Consider the following 11,125-nt stretch of genomic DNA (forward strand, 5'->3'; position numbering starts at 1 on the left):
CTTCTACAGAGTCCACCATGCTTGTCATCTTCTATTGGCACAGCCCATTGTTGAAACGGCGACATCATGGAATTCAGCCGATCCTGATGCCCTTTTGGCTAGCAAATCCTGAAGACACTACAGTTCCCTAACAAATGATGAACTCCAAGGGCGCTACACGGACCCAAATTTTGGTGTCAACGGCCACTCCCTACTTGATGTGTACGAGTTTATTGATGTTTATTACCACTTATGTACAAGAAGTAAATTTAAATAAATAACATGTTTGCTACAAATTTTTAGCCACTTGTGGCATTCCCAGTTCTACACTTCTAGCCTCGTCACTTTCTTTTAGAAGAAAATTGCATGTGGTGCCATTTCATAATTTATATATGAAATTGTGTTTCAAAAACTGGAAGTTATTTGTCGCGGAATTACACCAATGATGCTGCTAGCTACCTTCTCACACTCATACATAAATAGAACTGCAATTATAGTATTCGTTGGTATAGTCATTAGAATTTAATAAGCATGCTTGCATTCGCTACGACTAGAGATTCGCGTAATACAACAGTGTCTTCAATATGCGCCATCGTGATTGATGATAGATAGTAGCTAATCATCCTACTTGATGATAGAATGGAACACGATGGTGATGAAACACTGATAGGTTCCTTATTTCCCAACCCCACTAGTATGGCAGTAGGCCCTCGCAACACTTGCGTTTTCTTGAGTGCTTTTGCTGAACCTCTTTGTCTTCCACCGCCAGAACCATTTCCCTCCTGTCCTCATCCTCCACTGTACTGTACTCCCTAAATCTCTCGATTTGTAGTGTAGGATGTCCCGGATGGATGTTGGCTGTGTTCCTGATGGCAGCTTCTGCAGCCTCTACTCTGCTTCTAGTGGCCTTGTAACAGTCAATTGTGGCGGTGATATGCTCCAGTTTTGCAAGGTGTACAAAGTTGAACTCAAAACCTGTCTTGGATTCTGTTTCCTTTGCTCTAAAATTAAGCCCTAAACTTCGAAGCCTTGGCATAGCTTCCTGTTCAGCCACCATCCTCAGTCCATCTTCCCCATAGGACCTGAAGATAAACTCCTTAAGGTAACAGAACTGCTGGCTGCCGATACTAAGCCTTTCAGTAGGTGCTTCAAGTGAGGTCAGTATGGCATAGGGCAGATTTGGAATGGCGCCAAGGATGCAGAGATCTTCCTGTTTGATGCAGGTAACACGGATATCAAGATGGGCAAGATTCACTAGACACTGCATTCCCTGTGGAATCCTACTAAGATAACTCTGGTTGCACAGCTTTCGCAGAAATGTAGCATTGCAGCACAATAGATCCATCAGTCTACTTGTCGAGTAATCATTAGTGTCAATCTCAAGTGACTGAAGACCGTGTTTACCCAACACAGTGAGAGATGATTCCAAAGCTTCTTGATACTTCCACATGCCATGATCACCAAGTTCACTGCTGCCGTGCAGTCTTATGTGAAGGACCCTTAAATTAGTCAAACGCCTGAGCTGCTCCAGAAATTTCACAGAGCCAGACGAATAAGCATGTGACAGCATGCGTAACGATTGCAGGTTGCCAATCTGATCCGGCAGTTCTATGTTAAAATCAACTAGTAGACGCACCAGATTTTTCAAATTGCCTATGGTTGGGGGTAATTTGTCAATTTTGCTGCCATGTATGTCCAGTGTCTGTAAATACTGCAGGCCTCCAATGCTCTCTGGAAGTTCAGTAATACTATGACAACCTATTTCCAGGTGCTTCAATTGCAAAGAGCTCCCAATACTTTTAATGTGGTGGTTACTAATACCAAGGTTGGCACAAGTACATCGTAGAACCAATACTCTTAAAGAATGAAATATTGGCAGATGAGGGGCTTCTTTATTTGCCACGTGGAACCTAATCAGCGAGCGAACCTGTGAGCACTTGTTCATAATCTCCTGCAGTACATCATTTTCCAAAAAGCTGGATAGGAGAGAGAGCCGGCGAATCTTGTCAGCGGAACATTTAAACACCTCCCCCTCTACCACTGTGACAAAGTTCTGCTCTGTGGAAAGTGAAATGATAAGATCAAGCACCGTATCATGGAGTCGGCAGGCTGTAGCCATCCCATCATACATTATATCAATAGGTTGAATCAAGTTTCTGTTGATAAGATCATTAAAGTAGTTCTCTCCTGTTTGATCCAATGTTTGTCCAATTTCATTTGTGATGAACCCCTCAGCTATCCATCTCCATATTAGCTTTTCTCTTGCAATCTTACAGTCCTCAGGAAATATACAAAGATACAAGAAGCAGGACTTCAGATGATGTGAAAGATCATAGTAGCTAAGCAGGAGTATATCTCGAACTAGTTGTGAATGAAGTCCAGAAACCATAGAATCTCGAACTTGCTCCCATTGGTCTATATCATTTGATCTGTTAGCTAACAAACCAGCTACTGTGTTTATAGCTAGTGGCAGACCATGGCATCTTTTTATTATTGACAGAGAGACTTCTTCTAGATGAGGCGGGCAGGAGGTCTGCCTTTGAAAAACTCTGTTATAAAACAGCATTGAGGAGTCCTGGTTACTCAGAGGCTGAATGTTGTGAATATATCCTTCATAACTTGAGCAGCATGATCTGGCTACATCAGAATGTCTTGTAGTAGTAATTATTCTACTGCGTAATTTATTCTCAGGTAAAGCAGACTTCACAAATTCCCAGGCGATTGTGCTCCAGATATCATCAACAATGATTAAGTACCTATTTGAATGGCAATGGCATTAGTTTCACAAGATCAAGTAACAAATTTCCATTGCTAGTATATATGATTGTATAGACACTTAGTTATGTTAGTTGATCTACACCAATAGGCCCAACGGTCTATTGAGCCATTACCTCTGCTCCCTGATCGGGGGAGCCCAACCCTAATCCAGTTGGTGGGCTCCTGTCGCACAGCACACATAAAAGGAATGTGGGGATGAGGGCTCGGACTACGAGGTTCGCCGTGAGCCGCCACACCCACCTACAGTAACCCTAAACCGATCTAAAGACCGTGCTGCCAGCGACGGGATGTGCCGCCACCACCGCCGTTGCCCCTGTAGGATCACTACCGTACCACTATGGGTCACCACAGCGCCACTGGATCTACACTGGGCCACTGGTGATCGTCTCCGCCGCGCTGGACGTCTTCTACACTGCGGCACCGGCGTCTACCCGCTACGGTGCATCTACCGAGAAGACAAGGAGAGGCTTACCGGATCTACGGTTACACACACAGAGGTAATCACCGATTCTAACATTGGTATCAGAGCCAGGTTACTAGTGTGTAACCCTAACCCTAATCGGGTAAAAGAGGAAAGAAGGGGAAGGGAAGAGATTCGGAAAGAAAAGGTTCAACCGAAACCCTAACCCTAATTTGTAACCCCATCCCAAATCAGGTTAATCCCAAAAGAAGAAGGGGAAGGGGGAAGAAGGGAAAGGGAAGAGATTCGGAACCCTAACCCCCTCATCCCAATCAGAATCAAATCTGAAAAGAAAAGAAAGGAAATTCAAGCGAAAAGAAAAAGAACAAAGAAAAGCGGTCGGCACACGAACCCTAACCCCAATCGGTCAAACAAAGAGAAGCAGACAAGATCTAGATCTGATTGGGGAAGAAGAAGAAGAGAAAAAGAAGGGTCGGAACCCTAACCCTAACCCTAGTTTCCCATTCGGATGAACTCAAAAAGAAAAAGAAGAAGAACAAATACAAATCCGAAGGGGGAAGGGGTGGATCTACCTCGCCGTGCGTCGGGATGTCCCTTCGCCAGCGCGGGAGAAGAAGAGCCGAGCCGGCCCTTCGTTGGCGTGGGAGAAGAAGACCGAGCCAGGCTTGGCAAAGGGGTCACCGCGGCCAGGCTGCTCGACAGCGACATGCTCACCCGCTGGGGAGCGCGCACGCCGGCGAGGGGGTCGGCGGCGGTGCCATGGACGCCTTCGCTCACTCTCGCTCGCTCGGTTGTGCTCGGCTGAGAAGAGAGAGCAAGGTAGAGCGAGGAGAGAGCGGCGAAGAAGAGAGAGAAAGCAAACGCTGAATGAACTAGGGTTTTCTGAGGAACCCGACGTCGACAGGTTTTTATTCGCCCGATCTCGCCGCTCGGCCGTAGGATACAGACAGACGGCGCATATTCATTGGACCTGATTTGGCCTAGGCGGGATAGAGCTCGAGGCCACTTTCCCGGCCCAGGCCCAGGTTGCGGCCTGGGCGCGGGTGAGCGCGCGGGAAGGGCGCGTGCGGCTGTGGGCCGTGGGCCGTTTCAGGCCGAAACAGTAAAGAGCAAGAGCCCAGTTTTGTTTTTTATTTTTTTCTGGAAAATTGAATATGCAAATTGGCTCAAAAGAAAAATAGAAAAATAATTGGGTAAAATTCAAGAAATTGAGTAAGTACATTCTCCAGTGATTTTGAACAGACGTGATATTTAACTGGAGAAAAGGAAAGTTTTTTCAGTAAATGTTTATTTCCTAGAAATTGATTAATGGATTAAAGGAAATAGAAAATTCAAGGAAAAGAGAGTTTTTCCACAGCCAAAGAAATTGATTATTCTCCAGTTAATTTGTACCAACGTGATATTTAATTGGAGAAAAAGAAAGTTTTTTCCGCTGCTAAAGAAATTGTTAATTCTCCAGTTATTTTAAACCAATGTGGTATTTAATTGGAGAAAAAGAGTTTTGATATGATTATGATGTTGTTATTTTCTAACCAACGTTGTTAATAACAATATCGTAATTTTAATGATTTATGCATTGATTCTACTTCTGTCCAACGGTGATGTAGAATTCGTGTATAAGAAAAGTTGATAATGTTAATGATTTATGCATTATTTCTACTTCTGCCCAACGGTGATGTAGAATTAGTGTATAAGAAAAGTTGATAATGTCAATGATTTATGCATTAATTCTATTTCTACCCAACGGTGATGTAGAATTAATGTATAAGAATAATTGTATGTTTTGATTTTGACCAACGTTGGAATCAAGGCATGCAAATGGTGTTATTTTTATGTTAAGAAAAGTTTTGACCTGGTTTTCATCTTGTCTAAGGTGGACTGGGTAGTCACCTCACCGTGTTCCACTGAGTTTGTGGCACCGGTGAGGGAGACAAAAGAGAATGATGCCACTTGGGCAACTAAAGAGAGGGATTTTGAATCCCAAAAGATATCCTATGACTCCTTGGGCATAGAAAATGAATCACTGCCAACAAGAAAAAGTTTGGCTATGATAAAGAACATGATTGAGCTTGCAATTGTGGGCTTAATCTCAGAGTGTGACATGGTCACCGAGTACCTCGATAGAATAAAGAGTCAGTTCACTAGCTCTTCAAACACATATGCTACCCAGCTGATAAAGCAGTTGGTGACAGAGTGTTACTCTGGCAATGGTGGCATAAGAGAGCTCACGATGCGTTGTCAAAATTATGGCACTATCGTTCAGGCCATATTTCGAGGGGGAGAATAGAAAGACTAGTTAAGAATGATATTCTTTCTCCATTAGAGCTCTCAGACTTAGAACAATGCAGAGAATGCATAAAAGGAAAGTATATAAAGAAGATTAAGAAAGATGACAAATGAAGCGCATGAATTTTATGGATTATTCACACAGACATTTATGATCATTTTCCTGTAAAGAGCGTGGATGGTTATGATTCGTTCATAACATTCATAAATGATTACTCCCATTATGGCTATATTTATCCAATCAAAGAAAGAACATAAGCATTGGATAAATTTAAGATATTAAAGATTAAGATAGTTAGGTCTGACCGTGGGGGAGTACTACGGTTGGCATACCCTAAAAGAATGACATAGTAGCCCAGTATTCTACACCGGGCGAACCTCAGCAGAATAGAGTAGCTAAAAGAATCAATAGTACCCTGATGGATATGGTGGACAGTATGATAAGTTACTCCACCTTACAGTTGAGCCTGTGGATGGAGGTGATAAAACCGCCATTCATATTCTCAATAGAGTATCAAGAAAGTCGGTGCTCAAAACACTGTATGAGTTGTGGACAAAAAGAGTACCCTCACTTAACCACTTGCGTGTGTGTGGAGAGCCCTGCTGAGGCTAAAGTATTTAACCCAAACATTGGGAAGTTATATCCCAAAACAGTAAGTTGCCATTTGTTTGGCTACATAGAAAAGTCAAAAGGTTTTCGTTTCTACTGTCTAGAGAGACACACAAAGTTTGTGGAAATGAGACACGTTGTTTTCCTAGAGGATGAAAAGATGAGGGGGAGCAACAACAGCTTCAAATAGAAGATGTGTCAAATGTGAAGGCTCCTAGTAGGTCTCAAAGAGTTAGAAAATCAGCTATTTCTGCTGATTATGAAGTGTATAACACTAAGGAATTTCAAATGGAGGATGATCCCACCTCATTTGAAGAAGCCATGAGAAGTGATCATTCATCAAAGTGGCTTGAGGCCATGGAAGATGAAATGAAATCGATGAATGCCAATAAAGTTTGGGATTTGGAAATAATTCCTAAAGGAGCCAAAACAGTAGGCTGTAAATAGGTCTACAGAACAAAACTTGACTCTCAAGGGAATATAGAGAGATATAAAGCGAGACTTGTGGCAAAAGGCTTTATGCAAAGAGAAATAATTGATTACAATGAGACCTTTTCTCCAGTCTCATGTATAGTTTCCTTCAGAATCATAATGGCATTAGTGGCACATTACGATTGAGAATTACATCAGATGGATGTAAAGACGGCATTTCTCAACGGAGACTTGGAGGAAAATATTTACATGGCACAACCGAAAGGTTTTGTTATGGAAGGAAAAGAACGAATGGGATGCCACCTAAAGAAATCCATTTATGGATTAAAGCAAGCTTCAAGACAGTGGTACTTGAAGTTTGATCAGTCAATAAAGAATTTTGGGTTTTAAAAGAGAATGTAGAGGACAATTGTGTCTATGCAAAGTTTAAGAATGGGAAGTTTGTCTTCCTTGTCCTATATGTAGATGATATCTTACTTGCTAGTAGTGATGTCAATCTACTATAGGAGACAAAGAAGTTTTGTCCTCAAAACTTGATATGAAAGATCTTGACGAAGCCTCGTTCGTTCTAGGGATCGAGATTCACCGAGATAGAAGAAAAATGGTATAATGACTGTCACAAAAGGCATACATAGAAAAGATCTTAAAGAAATTCAGTATGCACAAATATAGTCCCTCACCTGCTCCTATAGTCAAGGGCGACAGATATGGGGATTTTAAATGCCCCAGGAACCAATATGAGCTCAATCGATAAAGTGAAAGTGGTTCCATATGCTTCAGCTGTCGGAAGCTTGCAACATGCTCAAGTATGTACGCGCCCTGACTTGGCATTTGTTACCAGGTTTTACTTGGCAGATTCCAGAGCAATTCTGGAATAGAACACTGAAATTAGTAAAGAAAGTCTTGCATTATTTGCAAGGAATGAAAGGCCTCATGATGACATATGGAAGATGTGATTCACTCCACATGGTGGGATATTCAGATTCTGATTATGCGAGAGTGAATGCATATCCAGATATGGATTTTCTATCATCTCGCAAAGGGAGCTATTTTATGGAAAAGCTCAAAGCAAACTGTCACTACATCGTCCACAATGTATGACAGTTTGTAGCGTGTTATGAGGCAACGGACAGGTGAACTGACTAAAGAAGTTCATACCCGGTTTGAAGGTGGTTGACGACATCTATAGACCACATAAAGTTATACTGCGATTATAATCTAGCAGTACAGTATGCTCACAACATAAGTCAAGTGGTGCTGCCAAACACATTGACATAGAGTATTATGTTGTGAAAGATAAAGTTCGGGATCAAGTCATAAGTCTTGAGCATATAAGTACAGAAAAGATGCTCGCGGATCTGCTTATAAAAGGCTTACCGCCCAACGTGTTCAGAGAACATGGTGTTCAGAGAACATGTAGCTAGCATGGGTTTAAGGGAAAGCCTATAAAATTCCTGGACAAAAGAAGGCTCAAAGATAAGTATCTATTTCAGAATAGAGTAGTGAGTTGTAGCTGTTAAGCCTATCGGCAATGGACCGTGACGATGAGACATGCTTTATGAGCTAATCTGTAATGGAATGAACAAAAGTAAATGATATGAAAGTGAAAGATGGAATGAGATCAAGGGGGAGAATGTTAGTTGATCTCCACCAATAGACCCAACGGTCTATTGGGCCCTTGCCTCTGCTCCCTGATCGGGGGAGCCCAACCCTAATCCGGTTGGTGGGCCCCTGTCGCATAGCACACATAAAAGGAATGTGTGGATGAGGGCTCGGACTACGAGGTTCGTCGTGAGCCGCCACACCCACCTACAGTAACCCTAAACCGATCTAAAGACCGTGCTGCCAGCGACGAGATGTGCCGCCACCACCGCTGTTGCCCCTGCAGGATCACTACCGTACCACTACGGGTCACCACAACGCCACTGGATCTACACCGGGCCACTGGTGATCGTCTCCGCCGCGCTGGACGTCTTCTACACTACGGCACCGGCGTCTAGCCGCTACGGTGCATCTACCGAGAAGACAAGGAGAGGCTTACCGGATCTACGGTTACACACACAGAGGTAATCACCGATTCTAACAAGTTAGTGCAGATCCACAACAGAATTTTAATAGATATACCACTACCTACTTATTGTAAACATTGATCATAAATTATTAAATAAATTTTATAAAGTTAGTGTTTCTGAAATATATTATTTGCAGTATACCTTCCTACAAGCACAAACAATTGTACTGTCTTTTGGATAGACTTGGTTGTGGTTGGTAAAGAGGGCAGCAGACTGATGAGGTCCTTACGTAATCCGATAATATATACACCCCCCCCCCTTCCCCCACACACCCTTTCTTTCTTTTTTTCTGTTCATATCATAATATTGGATATTTCTATCGAAGTAGACATGGGTATTTTTATGCTTACCTTTTATCTTGTAGATATGCTCTGACATTATTTATGAGTTGCCGCTCATCGTCTTCTGATGCATGAGTCTTACTACTACCCAGTTCTGTAAGCAGATCACGGAGTATCTTCTTTATGATGGGACTTCGCGAAACTGGTACAAAAGCTGTACAATCAAATTGACTCTTGATTTTGCGATACACTTGGTTCGCGAGAGTTGTTTTGCCGAGGCCTCCAAAACCCACAATAGACACCACTCTAAGCTGTTGTGTCGAGTCGTCTTTCATCAACCAATCCATGAGATTCTGCGTAGGACCGTCAATACCAACAAGTTTCTCTGCTTCCACATACAGCGCTGGCAATCGTGGATCAATCTCCACTTTGCCCGCGGTGGAGATCGATTCATCGTACTTGTATCTCAAGCGACGCTCACTCTCCTCAACCACACGAGCCTTGAGCTCGTGAATCTGGTTAGCCATCTGGAAGCCTGACCATAGCTTTTTAACCTTACCAATTATCTTCTCAACAAAATTACCTGCCCTGGCGGCGTCGCCATGGTTGAGCTTCTGCATAAACATGTCAATGCAATCTTCGATATCATAGGTTAGTTCCCGTATGTTGTCCCTCCAAACCTGCACCTGCACGTCAAGTTTCTCCGCTGCTGCCAGCTTCTGAAGCAAGGCGTTCATACTGCTGAGCTCGTTCCTCAGAAAAGCAATGTCGGACTTGGTGACTCCCAAGGAGCTCATACTCCCCCTCAACCATTGCAGAGAGCTTGGCGAGCAGGGAGTTCATCACCCCTGTTGAAGCACTCGCTAGTGCCCCATCCATCTTCCAAACGACGGACAATTATTGGCTTGCTCCGGCACTTGTCCGCCGTGAGGCAGTCAGCACTCAGCAGGGATGGATCTCACCCTGGCTGCTACGGCCACCGGATCGAGTTGGAGAACTGCTTGAGGCTCCTTGCAAAAGAACTGCTTTCTGTGTTGTTGCTTTCCGGATCTGTGACGTCTCTGCAAATTGAGAAGCTGGGATTGGGATGTAAATTGCAAGGGAACGGTTTAGTATATGGTTGTGAACTTTCACCGACAGTGTGTTCTAGGCTGCTGCAATAATGGAGAAGCTTGGCGGCAGGCAGTTTCCAGCGAGACTAGTCCCGGAGACTGGACCACGGCAGGACAAGCCTAATAAATTCTGAAATTGAACGGCAAGACTGGCTGGGCCATTTACGCGTTCCTGTGCAGACGTGCCTGATCAGTCATTCAGTCTAGTACTCCTTGACAGCGAAATCATCAGAGTTGAGCGCCACTGCTAGTCTGCTACCACGTATGCTGTTGGAGAGACGGTGGTGAAAGATTTTTTTTTTTTGGCCTGTTTGCTGTGCTGCAGCAGCCAGCTAGCTGCTGCTGTGTTCACCACCCATTCAGTTACAGTATTCCTTCACTAGAAACCAAAGAGCAGCAGTAGCTTAAAGCCAGCCAAACAAACAGACCTTTTTTTTTTGAGAGAATGTGCTTAGGCGTGTATTTCACTAAGAGAAATTAGAAAAGAGTACAGCAACGACTTTGCCCGACGGCGAGTGGCCAGCAGAACAAGACGTTAACGCACCCGAAAAACAAAAAGGAGAACAATTGAAGTGCGCAATCCATCAAAACTTTGTCAGGCGCATGGGTTACAACGCAACGGACAATTGGGTTGGCAGTTTAGCACCCAAACAAACAGACCTTGGGTTAGCACCCAAACAAACTGTTGGTCCTTGTTATAACGCAATGGACGGGGCATGGCCCTGAAACTCTATAAAAAGCACGATGCAAATGCTCTATGTCAGCACACAATAATCATGATTTAGTCATATTGGAGTATTGGACAATTGGGAAAACCTTATTTACTATAGTTTCCAGTCTGCTAAAATTAGGGTATGGATAAATCAGCAACAAATAATTTAATATTTGTCATGGTTTCTGAAAAAGTAAAGTAGGCACCAAAATAAGGTAAGTATTTTGAGACCGAGGGAGTATCTTTTGAACTTTTTTTGTTTGTTTGTTGATGAATATCTCTTCTGTAATTAAATGTCAACTTGTTAATCTCTCTTTCCATGCATGAATGTCCATAAATCTCTCTGATTAGTTTATTTGCTTGAATAGTATTCTTGCATGGCTGACAAACTTCATTCTTATTAGCCTTAGCAACAAGTAAGCGTGCAATAAGTGTTTTCTGT

At 43.1% G+C, this 11,125-nt stretch overlaps 1 pseudogene; it reads right to left on the reverse strand.

Moving 5' to 3' along the window:
• Positions 1-387: 387 nt before the first annotated feature.
• On the reverse strand, positions 388-10,061 carry LOC136505730 (disease resistance protein RGA5-like; annotated as a pseudogene).
• Positions 10,062-11,125: the final 1,064 nt, after the last annotated feature.

This window comes from Miscanthus floridulus, chromosome 14 (assembly GCF_019320115.1).
Source record: "Miscanthus floridulus cultivar M001 chromosome 14, ASM1932011v1, whole genome shotgun sequence".
Classification (NCBI taxonomy): Eukaryota; Viridiplantae; Streptophyta; class Magnoliopsida; order Poales; family Poaceae; genus Miscanthus; species Miscanthus floridulus.